This window comes from Notamacropus eugenii, chromosome 3, assembly GCF_028372415.1.
Source record: "Notamacropus eugenii isolate mMacEug1 chromosome 3, mMacEug1.pri_v2, whole genome shotgun sequence".
Lineage (NCBI taxonomy): Eukaryota > Metazoa > Chordata > Mammalia > Diprotodontia > Macropodidae > Notamacropus > Notamacropus eugenii.
This window is the reverse complement of record NC_092874.1, coordinates 26,766,466-26,788,066: the sequence shown is the minus strand read 5'-3', so window position 1 is coordinate 26,788,066 and position 21,601 is coordinate 26,766,466.

Below are 21,601 nucleotides of genomic sequence, written 5' to 3'. Positions count from 1 at the left end.
GAATTTTGTTTATTTCTACTCGTGTCAGGCCACATGTATTTTCACTGCAGCCTGATGTCTATTGAGTTAAAAGCTTGATTTAAAAAAAAAAAAAGAACATGGGACACAAAACCTAGAGAATAACTGTCATGGGAGTGCCAAGAATCCATTCATTTCCATTAGCAGATACAAGGTCGGGATGAAAAGAAATATTCTTTGCAACCTCGTCCACTTGGACAGACCCGGCAGTCCTATAGCCATAATAAAGACAGAAGGGCTTTTTAAAAGAAGACTTTCTGTGAATTTCCCAGCAGTGATTACTGCCTCTTAGAAGGACCCAGGCATTGAATTCTCTCTTTTCCTTAGGGCAGGTAAATGAGTCAGTTCTCTCTGAATATCCTCTAGCCAGCCATTGTTGAAGCATTTCCCTTAAGAAAGGATGCTCCATGAATGAGAGGCATGTGGTGGGGGCAGCCCCTGCCTGTGCACTGATTCTCCAGCCTCTTGGACACCTGCCACACTTCCTCAGGGTGTTTTGTCCCAAACCCAGAGCACCAGTCACTGATCTGGGAAATCTGTATCTCCTGCCTGCTCTTGATTCTGGGTCATTTTCCATTCCAGAGGTCCCTCCCCTCCCCTCCCCACAGCCAATTTCAACTGAAGGACCTAGACTGTCCTCTGTACTCTGAATTTTTTAAAGGTGTTTTTGTTAACTTCCTACTAAATACAGAATTAAGAGTCCTTTGGTTTAATTTCTCTCATAGAAAGGCGAACATCTCAGGATCTGATCGCAAGGAGTCAGGGTTCTCTGCAGTCTATAATCAATCAAATAATAGTTATGAAGTACCTACTATGTGCCAGGCACAAGACGAGGTGATGTGAGTACAAAGACAGAATGGAAGCCATCCCTGCTGCTTCTTATCTGTGGGACCTCAGGTACCTCTTGGGCCTAAATGGTCTAGACTAGACAGCCTCTAGAAACCCTTCCAGCTTTAAATTGATGACCCTGTGGTCCCATCAACTGTTGTTCAGTCATTTTCTCAGTCCTGTCCAACTCTTCATGATTCCATTGGGGAGTTTTCTTGGCAAAGATACTGGAAGGGTTTGCCATTTCCTTCTCCAGCTCATTTTACAGAAGAGGAAACTGAGGCAAACAGTGTTAAGTGACTTGCTCAGGATCACACAGCTGGGAGGTGTCTGAGATTGGATTTGAAATCATGAAGAGGAATCTTCCTGACTCCAGGCCCAGCAGTCTGTCCACTGTGCCACTAGGCTGCCATGATTCCATCAACAGAGACAAAAAATATGCATGTAAATGTATGCGATACATTATATCTATCTGTATCTATATCTATATAAGATTCTATATCTATATCTATATATATACATATATAAGATCTATATATATATATAAGATTCATCCTAGATAAATCAATAGACCTAGTAGGCTGAGTACCTTCAAATTCAGGCCAGAGCCATGTCTTAGGAATGATGCAGTCATGAAATCAAATTCGGGAATGAGGACGTAGGCCATAGTTAAAAAGTCATGTCATCATGGGGATCGGACAGATGGGATAGATAGTTCTTTGTCATTTCAGTCCCCTGATTAAGGTGCCCCAGACGTAACTGACACATCTCAGAAGCAAGGTCAAGGCAAAAAGACATATAGCAGCTTGTCCACTCCAAACTCCATCTCCTCCAGAAAGGGTTAGACTAGCTGTAGGACTGTGATTGATTCAATAATGTGGAGTGAACCACAGAGGTGAAAGTGACTTGCCCAGGGTCACACAGCTTTGAGGCAGAGATCCCTGAGAGCAAGAACTGTTTTGACTTTGTCTCTGTATCAGTAGCACCTAGCATTGTACCTGACCCACAGTAGGCACTTTATAAACATTTTTTCAGAAGATCAACACTTTCTGAGCATTTAATCCCCTAAACATTCTTTTCTTAACTCCTGAAGTCCAACTGTTCCCTCTCCAGGCTCAACTTCCTCCCTTTGTTCTCCTAACTCTCCTGGGTGACTGGTCCAGAGGCAAAATATCATAGTGAACCCAATCATGAACTACTTTCCTAAGGGAGAGTTCTAAGGGATTGTGACTTTAACCTAGGAAAGGCTTCTTAAGTTCCAGCTTTACCCTCGGTAGGCCAGAGGTGTCAAACATGTGGCCCTACAACACTCCTGACCCTAAATGCACTCCCAAACCAGATAAAAATGTAATTGGAAAATGCTTAGCAAAATAAATAAAAATGCATTATAACATAGATAATGTTAATTCATGGTTTTTTACGTCAATATACAGTTCCCAGAGGTTTCATTTGGGTTTGATACCACTGCACTAAAGAGATAGACTTACTCCTTCTAGAAACTTGACTAAGCTCTAGCAGTACTTAAATGCTCTGATCAAGTCTTCAGCAACTGAAAGACTTTGAAATTGAAATGGGAAATTGAAAGATACTATTCTTTCACATCACCAGTATATGTGTTAAATTATTCAGCCATTCATTCAACAAGCATTTATTAAGCTCCTACTATGTGCTGGGAACTGTGCCTGATGCTGGGGACACAAAGAAAAGAGTCCCTTCTTTAGCTTACATTCTTGAGGTGGGAGGGGGCAGCAAAGAAAGAAGAGTGAACATGAACATAGAAAAGTAAATGTAGACTATTTGCAAAACAGGTAGAAAGTAACATGAGTGGGGAGGAGTTCACTAGCAACTTAGTGGATCTGGTTAGGCTTTCTGTAGGAAGTGGCTTTTGAGTTTATTTCTCTAATGTACTTTTAAAACAGTCTAATTATGCCCACACTTGCCCAAGGTAACTTACCTCTTAACTACTTGATTAATTTACTCGTGGCAGAATCTAACACACTTCTTCTATGTGTGAAAGAAAGGAAGGAAGAAAAAAAAAGAAAAAAGGAAGGAAGGAAGGAAAGAAAGAAAAGAGGACAGAAAAGAAAATACTAGTGGCACTATGGAAAGAATACTGGGTTTGGACTCAGAAGCCTTGTTTAGCATCTGGTGGGACACTAGCTGCGTGACCTTGGACAAGTCTGTGAGTCTTAGTTTTCTATATGTCAGATGGGGCTAGTAACACGATCTACCTCATGGGACTGTACAAATCAGAACATAAACAGAATGTGTTTTGTAATGATGTGGAAACATCCAATTGGCCTATTGTGATTTTTGTTGTATTTGGGATATTGGACAATAAAATGAAAGCAGCTTGCATGTGAGACTTGCTATGTTATAACTCTACTTGGTATCTTCAAACAGTACCTGTTAATTTCATCCTTGGCACAAACAGGACAGTGCTTGCTTTTTTCCACTTGTCTTTTTCCTTTCAAGTCCCTCACCTGTCATCAGTGGCATATTCCAAGTGCTGATGATCCTAGAAAGCCTTGTTTCCAAAGCGGTGGCTATGACAATCCTCCTGCATCGTCCCATTAGAACGAGTCTCTCTTTTCTAAGTCGCTTCTGTTTCAAAGCCCAGTCTGTGTTTGGGGCCAAGCTACCTCTTGGTACTATGGACTCATTCCTCCCACTAAGCTTCAGCTTCACGTTGGAGGCCAGGAGGGAGAAGACATATTTCACGTAACCTCTCTCATAATCTCTTTAAACTATTTCTATGCCAAGCTACAAAAGATGCCATTTATATAGGGACAAAGATTTAACCCACAATTTCATTGGTATAGTGTTGTGGTTCTCAGCCTTTTGGTCCCAGTACCACTTTACATTCTTAAAAAATAATAAACACCCTCTCAACACACACAAAGAGGTTTTTTTTTCCTTAAATGTGGGCTATATACAGGAATGTGTTTGTAAATATTTAAAAACCCATTCTCTGAAGAAAAAACATTTTCAGGACACACTTTTAAGTGTAAACTACATATTAACATTTTCTCCATCACTTTCTTAAGTCTAGACAATGAACAAAGCAACAAATCAAGCCTTGATGTGGATTCCCACCAAACAGCTGGGAGGCAGGTACCATTGTTATCTTCATCTTATCGATGAGAAACCTGAGGCTCAGTGAGGTTAATTAACTTTCCCAGGATCACACAGCTAGTGAGACCCTGAAGATAGATCAGGGAAAATTTCATGGAGTAGGTGGCACCTAAGCTGGTCCTTAAATGACCAGATAAGAAAGGAGGGCATGTACTCTAGGTATGTGAGGTGAGCTGTGTGACTGGCCAAAGCCAGAAGATGGCATGAAAAGAGGGAAACAAGGCTAGTAGTCCAGTTTTGCTGGTCTACCTGAAGGGAAACTGTGCAATGAGGCTGGAATGGAAGGATGGAGCCTGATTTTGAAGGACATTTTACCAAAGGGCGAAGGAAATCAATCAACATGCATTTATGAGTGATCTTCAATCTGCCAGGCCTCATGCTGGGTACTGGGATACAATGACAAAAATGAAACAGTATGGCCTTCAAGAGCTTATTTTCACTGGAGGAGATGTGTCCGCAGATATGCAGATTGTAAAGGTGAAGTAATCTCTAGAGGAAGCACAATAAAGTGGGAGGAAATCGGGGAAGACTTCATGCGGAAAGAGGGTGTGGAGCTGAGCTAGGAAGAAAACCAGGCCTTTAAAGAGACAGCAAAGATGAGGCAGGGGTTCCAAGCTTGTGTGATGGCAGAGACAGGAGGGTTAAGGGTCAGCAAAAGAAACCAGTTGCTGTGCTCTGGAAAAGCCAGGGAGCTCTTTGGTTTCAAGTACATGAGTTTGTCCCTGCTCCTTTTTAATCACGTTTCATCTCCTGATCTTGAGGTGACCTTCAGGTAGAAAAGCTAATGGTAAGAGGCCACAGTGACAAAGACAGCTAATCTGGGCCTCTCAGCTGCTCCTTTCCCAGGAAGCTTGGTGTTGGAGGGTTCTCAAGCACAGGTTCAGCACGTCGAGTGGCCGACACCCAGCTAATTTCCATTTTAAAGCTGCTCAGCCTCTCATATCACAAAAGCTGAAAAGTCTCAAAAGCTCCAGTGTTGACAGCCTGGAAAAAGCAAAGCCAAATTAGGCTTTGGGCAAAATGGAGTTTATAACTTGGAATGAACCTTCTTGAGACCGGTGTTATAAGCAGCTTGGTATGATTAGAAGACTCATAAGATTTGGTGTCAAAGGATCTGGGTTTGAATCTCAGCCCTCCTTATTGCCTGGGTGACCTTGCACAAATCATTTAACTTCTCTAGGTCTCAATTTCCTCAGCTATAAAATGAGAAGGTTAGTGTTAATGACCTCAAAGTTTCCTTCCAGTTCTAAATCTATAATCATATTTTATTTTGAAGCAAAACAAAACCAAAAAATCCTGCTAGACTTGAATATTTAACGCTCTGAATGTTGGACTTATAGAGAATTATGTTATATGTAGTAATTACATTAATTTAGCAAAATTAACGGTTTTATATATCTAAACTTTGTTGATTTTTTCATTTACTGATTTTGCTTTGTTAAAAAAAAAGGCAAAAGATGCTAAGCATGTGGTGCTGAGACCAACTCAGAGATGCCCAGGGGATAATAGGACCATGGCTTTGGAGCTGGGAGGGAGCTTAGAAGTCATCCAGTCCAACAGTCTTGAAGTGCATTGTTTAACTCCATAGAACAGAAGCACCTTGAGCTCAGGGACTGTTTTGTTTCTGAGTATCTCCTGTGTCTACAATAGTAGTTTGCACTTAGCAAGGTTTGGGATCATAGCTATAGTGTGAGGTACCTGAGGGACTCTCAAATCTGATTGCCTGATTTTACAGATGAGGAAACTGAGGTCCAGACAGATGAAGGAAATGTTTCATAAACTGACCATAGGTTGCAGCATCTGTCCAGCATTTTTTCTTTAATTTTGACTTCCCTTGAAAACACAGTTCAGCTGGCACACTCAGACATGCAAAAGACATACAAGGAGGTGAACCTGGCACCTAGGTCATTATTTTGCCCAGCTCTCTCCACAGTGAGGTCTAAGGCCTAATCCATGCAGATTCCGCAGCAGCATAAAACAGCAATCATTGCCCACCCTTAAAGAAAATAGACCCACTTATCTTCCCAACTGCCTCTCCCTAAGGATCAACAAACAGCTCTGCCCAGACGAGCAGAGACAAAATGGTGACACACCTCAGAGGCCCAGACTGCCACAAATGCATTGCCTGCCCCTTCTATTAGTCCTACCTGGCTCATGCTCCTCACACCTTCCTCCCCAAGCTCTCTCTGCAATGGCTATGATAGATAGGTCACTCGGAGTTCACTAGAAGTGAGAATCCAACTTGCAGCTTTTCTGAGCTGACTCGAGGCAGACCCAGCATAGACTGGTCTGGTGCTTAAGGTCATTATTGCTTTACAGCTGTTTCTTTTCTATCCCTGGAGCCCAATATCCCTGCCTTTTCTACTCTTAACTCTACGAGCATGGAGCTCCATAAAGGAGCTCCATGCTCCCAAGAATGTAAGGGCCCAGAACTATCTCTCTGGGACCACCTCCTATGACAGTAGCTCAGAAAGAAATTAATAAAATACTGGATTTCATAAGCATTTATTAAATGCTTCTTGTGTGTGAAGCGCTATGCTAAGTGTTGCAGTACAAATAGAAGAGCAAGACAGGTTCTGCTCTCAGTGCTCACATTCTGATAGAAGACCACACATACGGGAAGACTCAGTTGAAAGTCAGATGGCAAGATCCCACAATCCTTAGGACGAATCCACAGAGTAGATCAATGGATAAATCAATCAATAAACATTTATCAGACCCTTACTATGTGTCAGGCACTGTGCTGGAGATACAAAAAGCAGTAAAAGACAGTCCTGCCCTCAGGGAGCTCATAATCTAATGGTAATATCTCTTTTTTAATGTCATTTACACTCATAGAACCATTTTTACCACTGAAACATTGGACAATGCCAAGGACTTTGTTGGTGAGAACTTTCTTTTTCAAGTCTTATGTATTTTAGGACAAAATGGGGTTTGGTCACCAAGTTCCCTGGGCTGAGGTTACAAGAGGAAACATATTCCTCTAAAGAGTTTTTCCTTTGGAATACAGGGCTCTGCCACACCTTTCCCCAGGGAGAAAGGAGGGACCCAGTTTGGGTACTTTAAATTGGTAACAAAAGGCATCTTCTGTTTGTTGATCTCTTGTGACAATCCCACCTCTTGCAAATGAGAGGAGGTTTTTCCTGTGGTACAATTCCTAAGCAGGGTTCCTGGGCAGAGATTTGGTGTCCATTCCCATTCACTACTGTTGACCTCTAACATTTGAGTTTTATTTGCAGCTTAATAGGGACCTACCATGTTTGTGGCAGCTAGTACCCAGTTCTATATCATAGATCAAGCATTCTTTGCTAGTGGGTCATAGATTCAATGGGACTCTTCCCCACTAGATTTTCAATCAATATTTTTTTCTTGAAAATGAATGCATTTTATGAATTTGGGAGACAATGTGGTACAATGAAAAGAACTCCAAACTTTCTCAGGGAACTTGGTATTATGGGACCTGATTCCAAATCATGGCTCCACCTCAGTTTTCTCTTCTGTGAAATGAGCAATTTGGTCAAGATGTCCTCTAAGTCCCCTCCCAGTTCTTAAGCTACACTCCTATGATCCTATTAATTCAGTGGGTTTAACACAGGAAAGACAGCTGTAGATTTGGAGGCAGAAGCCCTGGGTTTGAAACTTCAATCCAATACCACCTTTGTGACCTCAGGCAAATCACTTTATCTCACCAAACCTCAGTTTCTTTGTTTATGAAGAGAAGAGGCTGGACAGCATGGTGGGCAGAGCGTCTTCTAACTCAAAACTTATGGGATCCTGGGAGCATGGAAATCCTCGTTCTTTGGTAATATGGAAAAGTGACATGCATTTCCATATGGAATGTCCTCTAATCCTGTTCACAAGCACAAAAAGAGCTAAGAAGGAAGCAGGGCAAAAACAGGATGCCTACTGGCAGTTCAGTTCTGTGCTGGAGACTGGGGCAGGGGAAGGGGTCTATACCGAAGTCTATCTTCTATTTACTTCAGTAAAAACGCTGCTTAAGAAGCTTACACTCTAGAGGAATCAAAGCCAAGTTCTCTGAGCACCCAATGGATTTCTGAGACATTAACAAGACACAGGTCACTTAGAGTAGCAAATCATATGCATGAATTAAAAAAACACATACACACAACAAAATCTACTATTGATTAAGCTAGCCAGGTTTTGTGGGTTTGGGTCTTCATTGTGTAAATTTTACATTAATTGAAATGCCAGCTTCTGGTGCAGTGGTGTGTATTGAAATCATTCTGTCTCCTGATTTCTCTCATAGATGCAATGGCCAGTGTCCAACATTAGCCAGAGGGATTATTGAATGTTCGGTGTAATTCAAAACAACAGAAAAGGCCCACATGAGGTGTGAACAGTTCAATTTATGAGGTCACCACTTGGAGAGGGCAAAGGATCACAGAGTTAGAACTGAAAGGGACTTTAGAGACCAGCTTCTTCAATTGACAGATGGGGAAATCAAGCCTCAGGGAGATTGCTACTGCCCAAGTACACTCACAAAGTAAAGAACAGAACTGAAATTTGAATCCAGGGCTTCTCTAATCCAAGGCACTTTCCCCTGAACCTCACTGCTTAATACTGGAGACACACACTTTTTAGAAGAGTGTAGGACCTCTGAGACCTCTAGACCAAGACTAACTCCCTCATTTAACAGATGAGGAAACTGAGGATCATGGAGGCAAGGTGACTGACTCAAAGCCACAAAGGCAGTAAATTCTAAGGCTGGATTTAAATTTAGTTCCTCTGACTCCAGAGTCAAGGTTCTTTCTGCTGTATATATTAAAAGTAAGACAGGATTCCTAGGGTGGGAAGGACCGGGTTCAGCAAGGATTAATAGGATATACATGAGAGACTCTTCATGCCAGTCAGGGTTAGGAAAATAGTTAGTTTCAGTACATATACTGAGATGGGTTACTTAGAACAGACCAGATAGGCTTTTCATCAGGAAAACTGGTTCAATACTGTAATGCTAATGAGAGTTACAGATCTTTTTCTCCCATTAATGGACCTGCCCATTAAAGGAAGCTTAATTAGGGGAGATATTTTTTGTTAGAAGGCCCACATCTTTTGTTAATTTCTAATGGGGCACTTGCTCTCAAGGGTTGTGATGCCCTCTGGCTCTGAAAAGTATATATATACTCTGAGGTGAGGTTTTACTTTGAGGCTTATTCTTTGGAAGTGTTTATTTGGCCAGATGAGACTCAGGGCAGCTACTAAGGAGCCCCCTGGCTTGGAGAACCCAGATGTTGGTGCTTTTCTCTCTGGTAACTATGTATATATGGTAACACAGGTGCATCTGTCTGTTGATCTGTGATGTATGGATTGCTTACAGTCAGACACTTGGAAGCCCTATCTGTTGGTCTCTGTTTGTTTGTATTTTCTCTGAAGTTCAGGGTGCCGACTCTTTCCCCTGAACTAAGTGAATAATATACGTGCTTGATTAAAATGATTGTTGACCCCTCAAAAGTTGCTATACTTTTAGAAAAGCAGATCTAAGAACCTGTACAGCAGGCCCTCCTGTGTATGTTGGGGTCCTTGCTGTTACAGCTATCCGAATGACTACCAAAGATGGGTGCATTGGTGTGTGTGTGTCGGGGGGGGGGGGGTAAGTTCAGAATATCAGTTAGAACAAAAGCCACACAAAAGCCAGCAAACCAGATGGGACATCAGGAGGTCATAGTGGGAAAGAATCCTGAACAATTGGCAAAATAGAGAAATGAAAGGTCAAGAGCTTGGGTCACAAATGAGAAGTTAAGAAGTTGAAAAGAATATCAGACCAAGATGAGCGGCAATATCTCCTCAAAACTGGAGTTTTCTGGGTACCCCTGGCACCCTCATCAGGAAGCCATGGCTAATTTTGACTCTGAGGGGCCCTAGTTCTGCTTGGGCAGCATTCTCAGTGTCTTCAGCCCTATTCAGATATGGGGAGCAGTGTTGGATCCTCAGGGGAGATGAGGGCTCTCCCACATTCTGGATGGTTTGGGTTTTCATGTCATCACTGTCTGATCCAGCTTCCAGGTCTAGAATGAAGAATTTACCTGGGCCCCTGAAACAACTCAATACAATGTTCAACATTAGCTGGTTAACTTTCAGCATTAGCCCATTGTGGAATGTTAGCTGTGGCACCCAGCAATCACAACCATCTATATGTGAATGGTGTGTGTGTGTTTATGTGGATGTATGTGTGTATATGTATATATACATGTATGTATATATACATGTATATATCACATCTATCCACATTTCTGTAACTGTCTTGGAAGGGAGAGATCCATCAAACCTTGCCTGGCTCAAGATAGTCTAAAGTGTATTAAAATATGCTATAATGCCTTGCACATAGTAGATCCTCAATAAATATCTATTGAATTAAAATTAAATATTGCTTTTTTTCTTAGAAAATCCTACAAAATTCTAAGAGAAAAATATCAAAATTTTATTGTTTTAAGCAATGGGTATTTTCCATTTTTATTAGTTTTTAAATAATCCCTCTTCCTTGTCTGTTGACTTTACATGTAAAATTCCCTTTCATCCTTCTTAACATGGAACATAGTTGAAATGTAGCTGCCTTAATGTAATGTCTGTGACATTCATATTGCTAAAAATGTTGACCTCTCTTAGCTGCCAATTCTTTATCTGTAAAAAGGGGAGATTGGACTGGAGGATTGCTAAGGTCCCCTTTCAGTTCTAAATCTAGGATCACATGATCACATGTCTTTGTAAGTACATATGCATGTAAATGTTTATAAATCCATTTTTGACCAAAACACAAAATGGGAACAATATGAACAGAGATGCCCATCATTAACAGAGGTCACACTGAAATACATGCAGAGACAGGAATACAGAGAAAAATTGAAAAAGATTACGTGCCTCCAATAAATCCTTACATCTTCTGTTGTAAAATTTGCTTTGCATTTGGCCATACTGTGGACACTTTAAATAAATGTTTCCTGACTTTACTCAAGTTCAGGCCTACCTCCAGAGATTTTTTTTTCAATCTTCTCAGCAAATTACACATTTCAGGCCTTTTCTCCCTGTCCATCCATCTGCTTATTTTAGTTGCTTCTGCCTCGCTGCTGGATCTGGTAATGAAATCCCATCTCCCTCCTCTCTGCCCTCCCCCGTCCACTGCTTTAAACTCTCCCCCACAGCTCTGTCTATCCTCTCTGTCAGTGGACTGGTCCCCCTTCTGTTCAGATGGAGCCTCGCCCACCTGTCCGGGCCCCATCTGTTCGAGAATGAGTCCCAATGTCCCACAAACCTGGTGGAGGAAATTCTCCTTGGAAGGATTGACGTCACGAAGTGTTCTCCTGAGGCTTGTGCCCTGAAGAATTCCTTACGCTGAGGAAGAATAAAGGGCATTTCAGCATGGAGGGGAGTTTAGCCAAAGATTGGCAATGAGTAAAATACAGCCTCTTATGCCACCACAGTGGAGGAAATGGGTTCAGGCACAGGTTGTGTTCACAACACGATGCAAAAGGAGGGAGGCTAGGAGTTTAAAAAGAGATGACTTTCCAGCACAGCAGTGCAGCTCCACAGCATAAAGGAATAAAAGGAACTTTAGAAATTCAAGATGAATGAAAATGTAGCTTCCATTTTATGAATGTTCTGATGCTTTCGAAGGGTAAACAAGATGGAGCTGGAAGGAACTTCAGAGACCATTTACTGCATTCCCCTCATTTTGTATCTGAAGAAACTGAGGCCTGGAAAGAACCAACTCACAGTAACTGGGAAAGGAGGGATTTGAAGCTAGCTCTTCTGAATAAAAAGCCATTGACATTGGCCCCATCTCTTCCAATATGTATATCATGACAGAGCAACCTTATTTTTTAAAACAACTAATGATTTTTTTCTTTTTCTCTGATGCCATTAAAAATACCAATGTTAAAGAAGGGGGGTGGGTGTGGGGGTCCTCCCTTAGAGTGAGAAAGCACTTCTCATTTGGGGAAAAGAAAACCCTAGCCCTTTGCAAGATATTTCAAAGAAAGGTCCAAGAAGGGAAGGAAGATCCACCATTTCATAGCAGAATAAAAATGGATTTTGTTCCTTAAATGAACTGAAACTAATATTTAACCCAGATTTATGGACTGGTTTACACAGACCAAAGGGCCAGTAAGGGGGCAGGATGGGCACAGTTGGCTTTAGTGAGAGTCATTCTTGCCAGGAAATTTGTGTCTTTTCTATAAATGTTGATGGCAACTGAGATAACCTAAATTCTAATTATTTTATTGGAAAGTAGCACTCCTGTTTAGGATGCTGGCTCCCTCCGCCTCCCCCCAGTCACTGAAAGGGACAGAGGGAATCGAAGCCTTGTTTATCTGGCCCCTCCACAATATTGTCAGGATGCATTTCCATTTTCCAAGTGACTGCCGCCCCTGTGCCACAATCTGTGCTCATTTCTCGAGCAGCTAAACCCTTTGACACTGTGGTTTTTAATTAAAATTACATTAAAGTTAATCAGCCAGAAAGGGGCTGCTAGAGAAGGCAGGTTTGATTGCAACCTGCAAAGGGCACAGAGGCTGCCAACTTGCTAAAGATGTGCCGGCAGATGCCAGGCTGCTTGCAAGGGCCCCATGGTTACAGAGCTGCTAGGGGAGAGGTCAAGCCTGTTTGAATGGCCAGAGCTAGTTAGAAAGTTAAAAATCAAGCTATTACCAAGCTCATGGCATCTGACTACATCTTGACTGGTCCATGATATATCAACGAGAAAAAGTCCTCAGTTCCTTAACCAGCAGCCTTCAGGAAAAGTTGTGCTTGATGTTCCCTCCCTTCCAAAAGCTACTGGGTTTATTTATTATAGTTGGTTTGGGGTATTTTGAGGCTGTTTTTTCAGAAGAGATTTTCTTTTTTTATAAAAAAGATTGAATTAGGCTTTTTCCCAATCCCTGAGGCCAATAGAGGGAGGAGATACTGTTATTTTAAGATTTTTTTCTCTTTTGCTTGGTTCTTTAGCTTTTGCTAAAGGGTGTTCATGGGATCATAGCTTTCAAATTGGAAGGGTCTGTAATCCAATGTCTTCATTTGGCACAACATATAATTGAGGGTTAGAAGGGTTAAATAATTTTCCAAAGTTCATGTAGTATAATGGATAGGGAGGGTTCACTCATGCCTAGATCACCTAAGATGGCATCACTCACATGGAAGAAGCTCAAGTACCTGCTTCCTAGAGACTGGAGAACTGCCACATCCATGGGTATCCTATAATTGGTCTACCAAGGAGTTGAGAACAGCCTTTTTCCATTGGTGAGTTCAAAACTGTATCTAAACCTGCCTGCCTGAGCCCATAAAAGCTTTCCTTATATTTCTGTCTGACAGAGAAGGACTCCTTCACTCATACTATGTGGTAAGGGGGGAAGATCAAAAGGCATCCTGCTTCCTTTTCCCCATGTCAGGCTATAAGACCTTGAGAAATGTCCCTGGGGTTTGGGCCTCCTCCCTGTTCCCTCTACCATTGGCTGAGGGCCTCACTAGCTACGTTCTCCCCACTTTGGGGACCCAGTGACTAGCAACACAGCTTCATTTAGCCACCGAACATCAAATCTCTTTTACAAAGACATATTTACTTCAAACAAATTACAAGGACAAATATACAATATTTCTCCCAACCCTGGTATTTTGGAGGGCACAATTCTCCCACATTCTCTATGCCACCTGGGCCTGGGGACTCTGTGTGTGTGTGTGTGTGTGTGTGTATGTGTGTGTGTGTGTGTGTGCGCGTGTGTGTGTGTGTGTGTGTGTGTGTGTGTTAGGGGAGAGATATGGCTCTCAGCTTATCTCAGTTCCCATGGCATATAGTATGAGTTTCACTGAATTCGAGTCCAAATCTCCACTAGGCAAAAGTCCCTGGACCTTTCTTTCACTGCTGACATAAGGTTTCACTGGTGACATAGATACTCAGTCTGGATTCTTGGACCCCTGAATCTCTGTGGCTCAACCTCCTAGGTCAATGACCTTACTTCCTGCACCCTGAATGGAAGAGGATGAAGCAAGGGTTGGGGGAAAATGATGCTCCGCAATCCCCATCCTTTCCTACATGGGTTGAGTGAAGGAGCCTTTTGCTCTCAGAATGTAAGAAAGGCTCCCATGGAGTTCAATCAGGCAGTTGTAAAGGTGCAGAAAGGTCTGAATTCTCAGCCAAGGTAGGAAGGCTGTGCCAGCCATGTAGCAGGCCAACTGTAGAATGTCCACACGTGCTCCAGTTCTCCAGTCTCCAGAAGCAGGTCCCACACGGGCGATTCTATCTTAGATGGTCTCAATATGCACCAACCTCCATTTGAGTAGTAAGTAACAGAGCTGGGATTTGAACCCACATTTGCTAATGGCAAATCCAGTATCCTTTGAAGCTCCTTTGGAAAATGACTGCAGCCTTACAATCTCTCTGTTCCCAGTGCAAAACTCAGAGGACAACAAGTAAGAAGTCACTTGAGATTTGTCTGCTGGTTATTTATTTTCTTACTTATATTATAATAATGCTGAGATCCATATTTCAGTATTGATTCTTGCAAATTACTGAGATAGAAGGTTTCACTGGATTTTGTTCATCAGCACCATTTAAATTTCTCTAGGTCTTTCCTGAAGTTTATTTTTAGAGGATCACAGATATAGAACTGGGAGAGATATCTGAGGCCACCAAGTCTAATCTCATTTTAGAGATGAGGAAACTGAGGCCCAAAAGAGCCCAAAGTCATGAAGCTGTAAGCATCAAAGGGAAGAGAAGCACTGTTCTTTCCACTGTTTCTGGAAATATTAGGAGAAAGTAAAGGAGCCCCCAGCACGTTAGACCCTCTGTGGTGAAATTATGGGAGGACCTGGACAACAGTTGCACTGGATGAGCAAGCATGGAAGGAGTTACGATTGGCACCATTGGGAGGTGCCATATTAAACAGATCATGGAGTCACTGGAGGATCTGAGTATATTTTTGAAGCTATGTAACCCGAGTTAGCACTGAAGAGTTGAGTACTGGATTCTGTTGTAGATTCATTATGTTCTTGTGGGTTCAGGGGTGTTTGGGGGTATAGGAGAGCCTTTCATGCTCCAGAGATCAGGTGGTAGGTTCAGCTTATGCTCATGTGGGTGGAGTGATCAGTTCCTTTCCTCTCTGAGTTCTATATTACAGTAATATAGAGTAAGTAATATACAGTAATACAGTAAGACGCTAAAAAAAAAAACACATGTTCACTTTTGCATCCTGGGTTTCACTTTGATTCAGCCATACCCACAGGGATGCACATTCCACTGGGTGCCATCTTCATAAGTGTGAGATGTGGAGGCCTTCACCTCCCACACACACTCCTGATGAGCGTGCTTGCATGGGTGCTATCAGGGGGAAGACTTGCAGGTCTTGGGATACATTTGTTGGGCACCTACATTAGTCTGCCTCATCTTCTCTATTCCATTGTAAACTCTGTTGGGGTCTCCTCTTCCATATGCTCCCACAAGTACTGTATAACTGAAAGCCATTTGATAAAAAACCTTCTAATATCCTACCTGAACAAAGTATTCTAAAACAGAGATCTGTTCTTCAGGGAAGATAAGGTAATTATCCTGCAAAGATTAGTGCTCATGTGTAAAATATAGCCCACCTTCCTACTTTCTCTTATTCCATTCCCTTTCACCCATCCCTTCATATCATTCTTTTGTTACCCTAACAAAAAGATAATGTGGTCACTGAAAAGCATTGACTTCTAGCAGAGGATCCAGCTTTCAATTCACCCTCTGATGCTCACCACCAGGAGGACCTGGGGCAAGTCTCATTACTTCAGTGGGTCTCAGTTTCCTCATTCTCACTGGAAAAAATGGCCTCTGAAGTACCTTCTAGTTCTAGGTGTGTGGTCTTAAGCTTTTCCACCTCCATGCTGTTCCTATGCCTGGAATGTCCTCCTTCCTTAGCTCCACTAACAGAAATCCTGCATATTCCTCAAATTAAATGCCACATCTTCCACAAAGTTTTCCCAGATCTCTTCAGCCAGGCTGCCTCCCTACGGTGAGAACTGATGACAAGTTCACAAACTACTTTCTGTTATATTTAGGTACATATGTTGCAGGGTGGGAAGTGGAGACAAGATAGCTAAGAAAAGGCAGGTACTTGCCTGAGCTCTCTCAAATTTTCCTTCAAACAACTTTAAATAATGCCTCAAAACAAATTCTGGAATAGCCCACAAAAGGATAAGGTGAAACAATTTTCCAGCCCAAGAGACCTTAGAAGATCTGGAGGAAAGGTGTGTCACATGGGTGAGAATGGAGCACAGTCCACCATGGAAGGTGTAGTATAGGCCAGACTTCAGCAAAACAACAGCAGGCCTTGGAGGGGAGGGGGTGACTGAATCAGCTGCTGCTGCTCCCAGAGCTCCCAGCTGACAAAGAGTAAGGGGGTCACACTGCGGGTCAGAAGGAGATTACAGCAGTCCCTTTGCTGGCACTGAGTTCAGAACTCTGACTAGCAGTCCCAAGATGAGGAGGACAACTAGCACAGCAGAGCTTATGGCCCTGGGGGAACAGGGACCCTGGTCACATTTCTAGGGTGGAAAACAATGCTTGTGGTTACTCACAGACCAGAACACAGGCCAGAAGAGTAGTAAACATGCCTCTCCTTACACCACACCACCTTGAAAGAAGTGAAAACTCACAAACCCCCAGAACTAGTTCTGAAAAATGTTCCATAAAAAAACCTGAATCTTGAGACAGTGCCCCCTCTACCCCAGAGTCCAACTTTAATATAAAGTTCAGTCAAGACACACGCGCGCACACACACACACACACACACACACACACACACACACACACACTTGTTTCTAATGGTAGCCAGTCATCTTTAGGGTAGGAGGGAAGGAAAGAAAAAAGAAAAGGGGAAAGAAATTCACATGATTAGATTTACAGTTTCATGTGTAATCATAATTTTTTTATTATGCTGTGTTATGGAAATGCTTTTTTATTCCACAAATTAAAAATCAAATAAATAATTTTTTTTAAAAAAAGAAGTGGGCTAGAAAAATGAGAAAACAACAACAAGAAAAAGAGCCTAACCATAGGAAATTATCAGGGAAAGTGACAGAGAAGATTAAAACACAAACTCAGAAAAAAGACAACAAAGCAGATACATGCAAAGCCTCAAAGGAGACATGTGACTCTGTCTCAGGCCCGAAAAGAATTCCTGGAAGAGTTCAAAAAGGACTGTAAAAATCAAGTAAGAGAGGTGGAAGAAAACTGGGAAAAGAAATGAGAGTGATGTAAGAAGACCATGAAAAAGGACTCCACAGCTTGGAAAATGAGACAAAAAAAAATTAAAGAAAATATCACCTTGAAAAACAGAATAGACCAAATGACAAAAATCTGCTAAAGAGAAAAGCTCCTTTAAAAGTAAGATCGGCCATGTGGAAAAAGATGCGGAAAAATTAAGAAGAACTCCTTAAAAGGCAGAATTGACTAAATGGAAAAGAAAGTACAAAATCTTGCTGAAGAAAATAATTTCTTAAAAATTAGAATTGGGCAAGGGGAAGCTAATGAAAGAAAAAGAAACAAAAATAACAAAAGAAATCAAAAGAATGCAAAAGCAGAAGAAAACATGAAACATCTCATTGCAGAAACAGCTGACCTGGAAAATAGATCCAGGAGAGACAGTCTAAGAATTATTGAACTACCCAATTCTGTGACCAAAAAAAGAAGAAAAAAGAGCCTGGGTATCATTGTTCATGTAATTGACAAAGACAACTGTCCCGATCTCCTAGAACCAGAGCTAAAAATAGAAACGGAAAAAATCCACTGATCACCTTCTTAAATAGATTCCCAAATGAAAACTCCCAGCAATATTAGCCCAATTCCAGAGCTCTTAGGTCAAGGAGAAAATACACCAAGAAGCCAAAAAGAAATAATCCAAATATCATGGAGCCACAGTCAGGATTACACAGGATTTAGCAGCTTCTACATCAAAAGATCAGAGGACTTGGAATATGATTTTGGAGAAGGCAAAGGAGCTAGAATTACAACCAAGGATAACAGACCCAGAAAAAATTGAGGAAGCCCTTTGGGGGAAAATGGATATTCAATGAAATAGAATACTTTTCAAACATTCCTGATGAAGAGACCAAAGCTGAATAGAAAATTTGACTTTCAAATATAAGACTTAAGAGAAAGATAAAAAGATAATTAGGAAAAAGAAATCATAAGGAATTTAATAAGGTTAAATTGTTTACATTGCTACATGGAAGATGATACTTGTAACTCCTAAGAACTTTCTCATTACCAGGGCAGTGAAAAGGAGTATATGTAGACAAAGGGCATGGGTGTGAGCTGAATAGGATGGGATCATATAAAAAAATTAAGGAGTGAAAAAGAGGAATGCATTGGAAAAAGGGGAGAGAAGCAGAATAGGGCAGATTATCTCACATAAAAGAGGTACAAAAGAGTTTTTACAATGGAAGAGAAAGAAGGGGAAACTAGCAGGGAAGGAGTGTTTGAGCCTTACTCTCATTGGATTTGGCTCAAAGAGGGAACAGCATGCACACTTAGTTGGGTATAGAAAATTATCTTATGTTACAGGAAAGTAGGAGGGGAAGGGGATAAGAGAAGGGGGAGTCTGATAGAAGGAAGGGAACACTGGGGGAGGTAGTAGTCAGAAGCAAAACACTTTTGAGGATGGACAAGGTGAAAAGAGAGATGATAGGATAAACAGGGAGAAAATAGGATGGAGGGAAATATACAGGAATCATAATTGTGAACAAAAATTTTACTACAAGTTTCTCTGATAAAGATTTCATTTTTCAAATATATAGAGAACTGAGTAAAATTTGTAAAAAAAATAAGAGCCATTCTCCAAATGACAAGTGCTCAAAGGATATGAATAGGCAGTTTTCAGATGAAGGAATCAAAGCTATCTATAGTCATGAAAATATGCTCCAAATCACTACTGATTAGAGAAAAGTCACTTATAACAACTCTGAGGTACCTTCTCACACCTTTCAGATTGGTTAATATGACAAATAAGGAAAATTAGAAATGTTGGAGGGGACATGGGAAAATTGAGATACTAATGCACCATTTGATGAAGTTATGTACTGATTTAACCATTCTGTACGTCAATTTGGAACTATACCCAAAAGACTACAAAACCATGCATACTATTTGAACCAGAATACCACTACAGGTCTTATCTCAAAAAGATAAAATACAAAAAGAAAAAGAACTTATATGTACAAAAATATTTATGGCAGCTCTTTTGGTGGTGTCAAAGAATTAGAAGTTGAGGGGAGGCCCATCAATTTAGAAATGGCTGAACAAGTTGTTGTATATGATTGTGATGAAATACTATTGTGCTATTAAAAAAATGATGAGCAGGATACTCTCAGAAAAAGATGGAAAGACTTCCATGAACTGATGCAAATTGAAATGAGAAGAACAAGGAGAAGGTTGTACACAGTAACAGCAATATTGTATGATGATCAACTATGAATGATTAGCAATTCTCAGCAATACAGTGATTCAAGACAATTTTGAAAGACATGATGAAAAATGCTATTAAGAGGCAGAACCAAGATGCTGGAGAAAAAACTAAGAAGTACCCTGAGCTCTCCCCAGTTTCCCTTGGAAAGAACATTAATTAAATCAAGCCTCTAAACAGATTCTGGAGTGACAGAACACACAAAAAGATGGAGTGAAATAATTTTCCAGCTTAAGATAACTTAGAAAGACTTCCAGAAATGTTGGTCTCACTTGGGTGAAAGGGAAGAGCAGGTCAGTGAAGACAGTGTTCGGGTAAGCTAGCCACCACACAGAACAGCAACCGAGGGAGGCCCATGATCCTGGCTCAGCAGGCCAGTGGCACAGCAGGCTAGCTGTGAGGCCTCCAGCCCACATAAAGCAAACTTCCAGCACCAGTACCTCCCAGCACAACAGGCACAACTAGGCCAGGCCACTCCAGTGCACTGAGCAAGTCACCAGCTCTTGAGGCCCCAGTGCAGAAAGCCAGTGACCAGGCCCCTGACCCTCAGCACAAGAAGCTTAGGACAGTGGCCCCTGTGTCAAAGAACAAAGTTAACTTTAAAAGTCATGAAATAGCCTATAAAAAGGGCCAAAAAAAGCCCAGAAAAGAGCTCTGTCCATAGAAAGCCACTATAGCAACAGGGAAGATCAAAACACAAACTCAAAACAGGACAACAATGCCAAAATGCCTACATGCAAAGTCTCAAAGGAGAATATGAATTAGTCTCAATCCTAAAAAGCCTTTGTGGAAGTGCTCAAAAAAGATTTTAAAATCAGAGAGTTAGAATAAAAAGATGAGAAAATAAATGAGAGTTATGCAAGAGAGTCAACAGCTTGGAAAAAGAAGGACAAAAAAATTGACTTAAGAAAATAATTCCTTAAAAAATACAATTGGTGAAATGGAAAAGGAGGTACAAAAGCTAACTGAGGAAAATAATTCCTTAAAAATTAGAATTGGGCAATTGGAAGCTAATGAGTCTATGAGGTGTCTATCAATAACGTCAAAAAAAATCAAAAGAATGAAAAAATAGAAGAAAATACAAAATACCTCATTGGAAAAACAACTGACCTAGAAAATAGATCTAGGAGTGATAATTTAAGAAGTGTTGGAAAGCCATGATAAAAAAAAAGAGCTTAGACAGCATATTTTAAAAAATCATTAAGAAAATCTGCACTGATATCCCAGTTCCAGAGGGTAAAATAGTAATCAAAAGAATCCACTGATTGTCTCCTGAAAAATATTTCAAAATGAAAACTCCAAGGAATATTGTGATTCTAAATTCCAAAATTATCAGGTCAAGGAGAAAATTACTGTAAGCAATCAAAAAGAAACAATTCAAATATCAAGGAGCCACAGTCAGGATAACACAGCACTTAGTAGCTTCGAAATTAAAGTATCAGAAGGCTTGAAATATTATATTCTAGAAGGCAAAGGAGCTTAGATTACAACCAAGAATAAACCAACCAGCAAAAATTGAACATAATCTTTCAGGGGAAAAGGTAGGCATTCAATGAAAGGGGGACTTTCAAATTTTCAGATGAAAAGACCAGAGTTAAACAGAAAATTCAATCTTCAAATACAAGACTCAAGCATAAAAAAGGAATCAGTAAAATAACCACATTATTTAATAAAATTAAACTGTTTAAATCCCTACATGGGAAGCTCATACTTGTAACTCTTGAGAATTGTATCTCAATTAAGGCAGTTAGAAGGAGTATACGTAGACAGAGGGTGTGGGTTTAAGTTGACTTTGATGTATGTGATAATAAAAAAAATTAAAGGGTGAAAAAAAGGATTGCACTGAGAGAAGAGGAAAGGGGAGGCAGAATAGGGTAAATTACATTACATGAAGAGGTGCAAAAGACATATTATAGTAGAGGGAAAGAAGAGAGGGAGTGAGCATAGTTTGAACCTTATTCTCATTGGATTTGGCTCAGAGAGGAAATAACATGCACACTCAGTTAGGTACAAAAGTTTATCCTATCCTGTAGGAAAGTAGAAGGGGAAAGAGGAAAGAAAAGGGAAGTGGGAGCTGATAGAAGGGAGGGCAGATTGAGGGAGGCAGTGGTCAAAAGCAAAACACTGGTGAGGAGGGTGAAAGGAGAGAGAGAATGAAAGGAGAGAGAAAAGTATAAATGAAG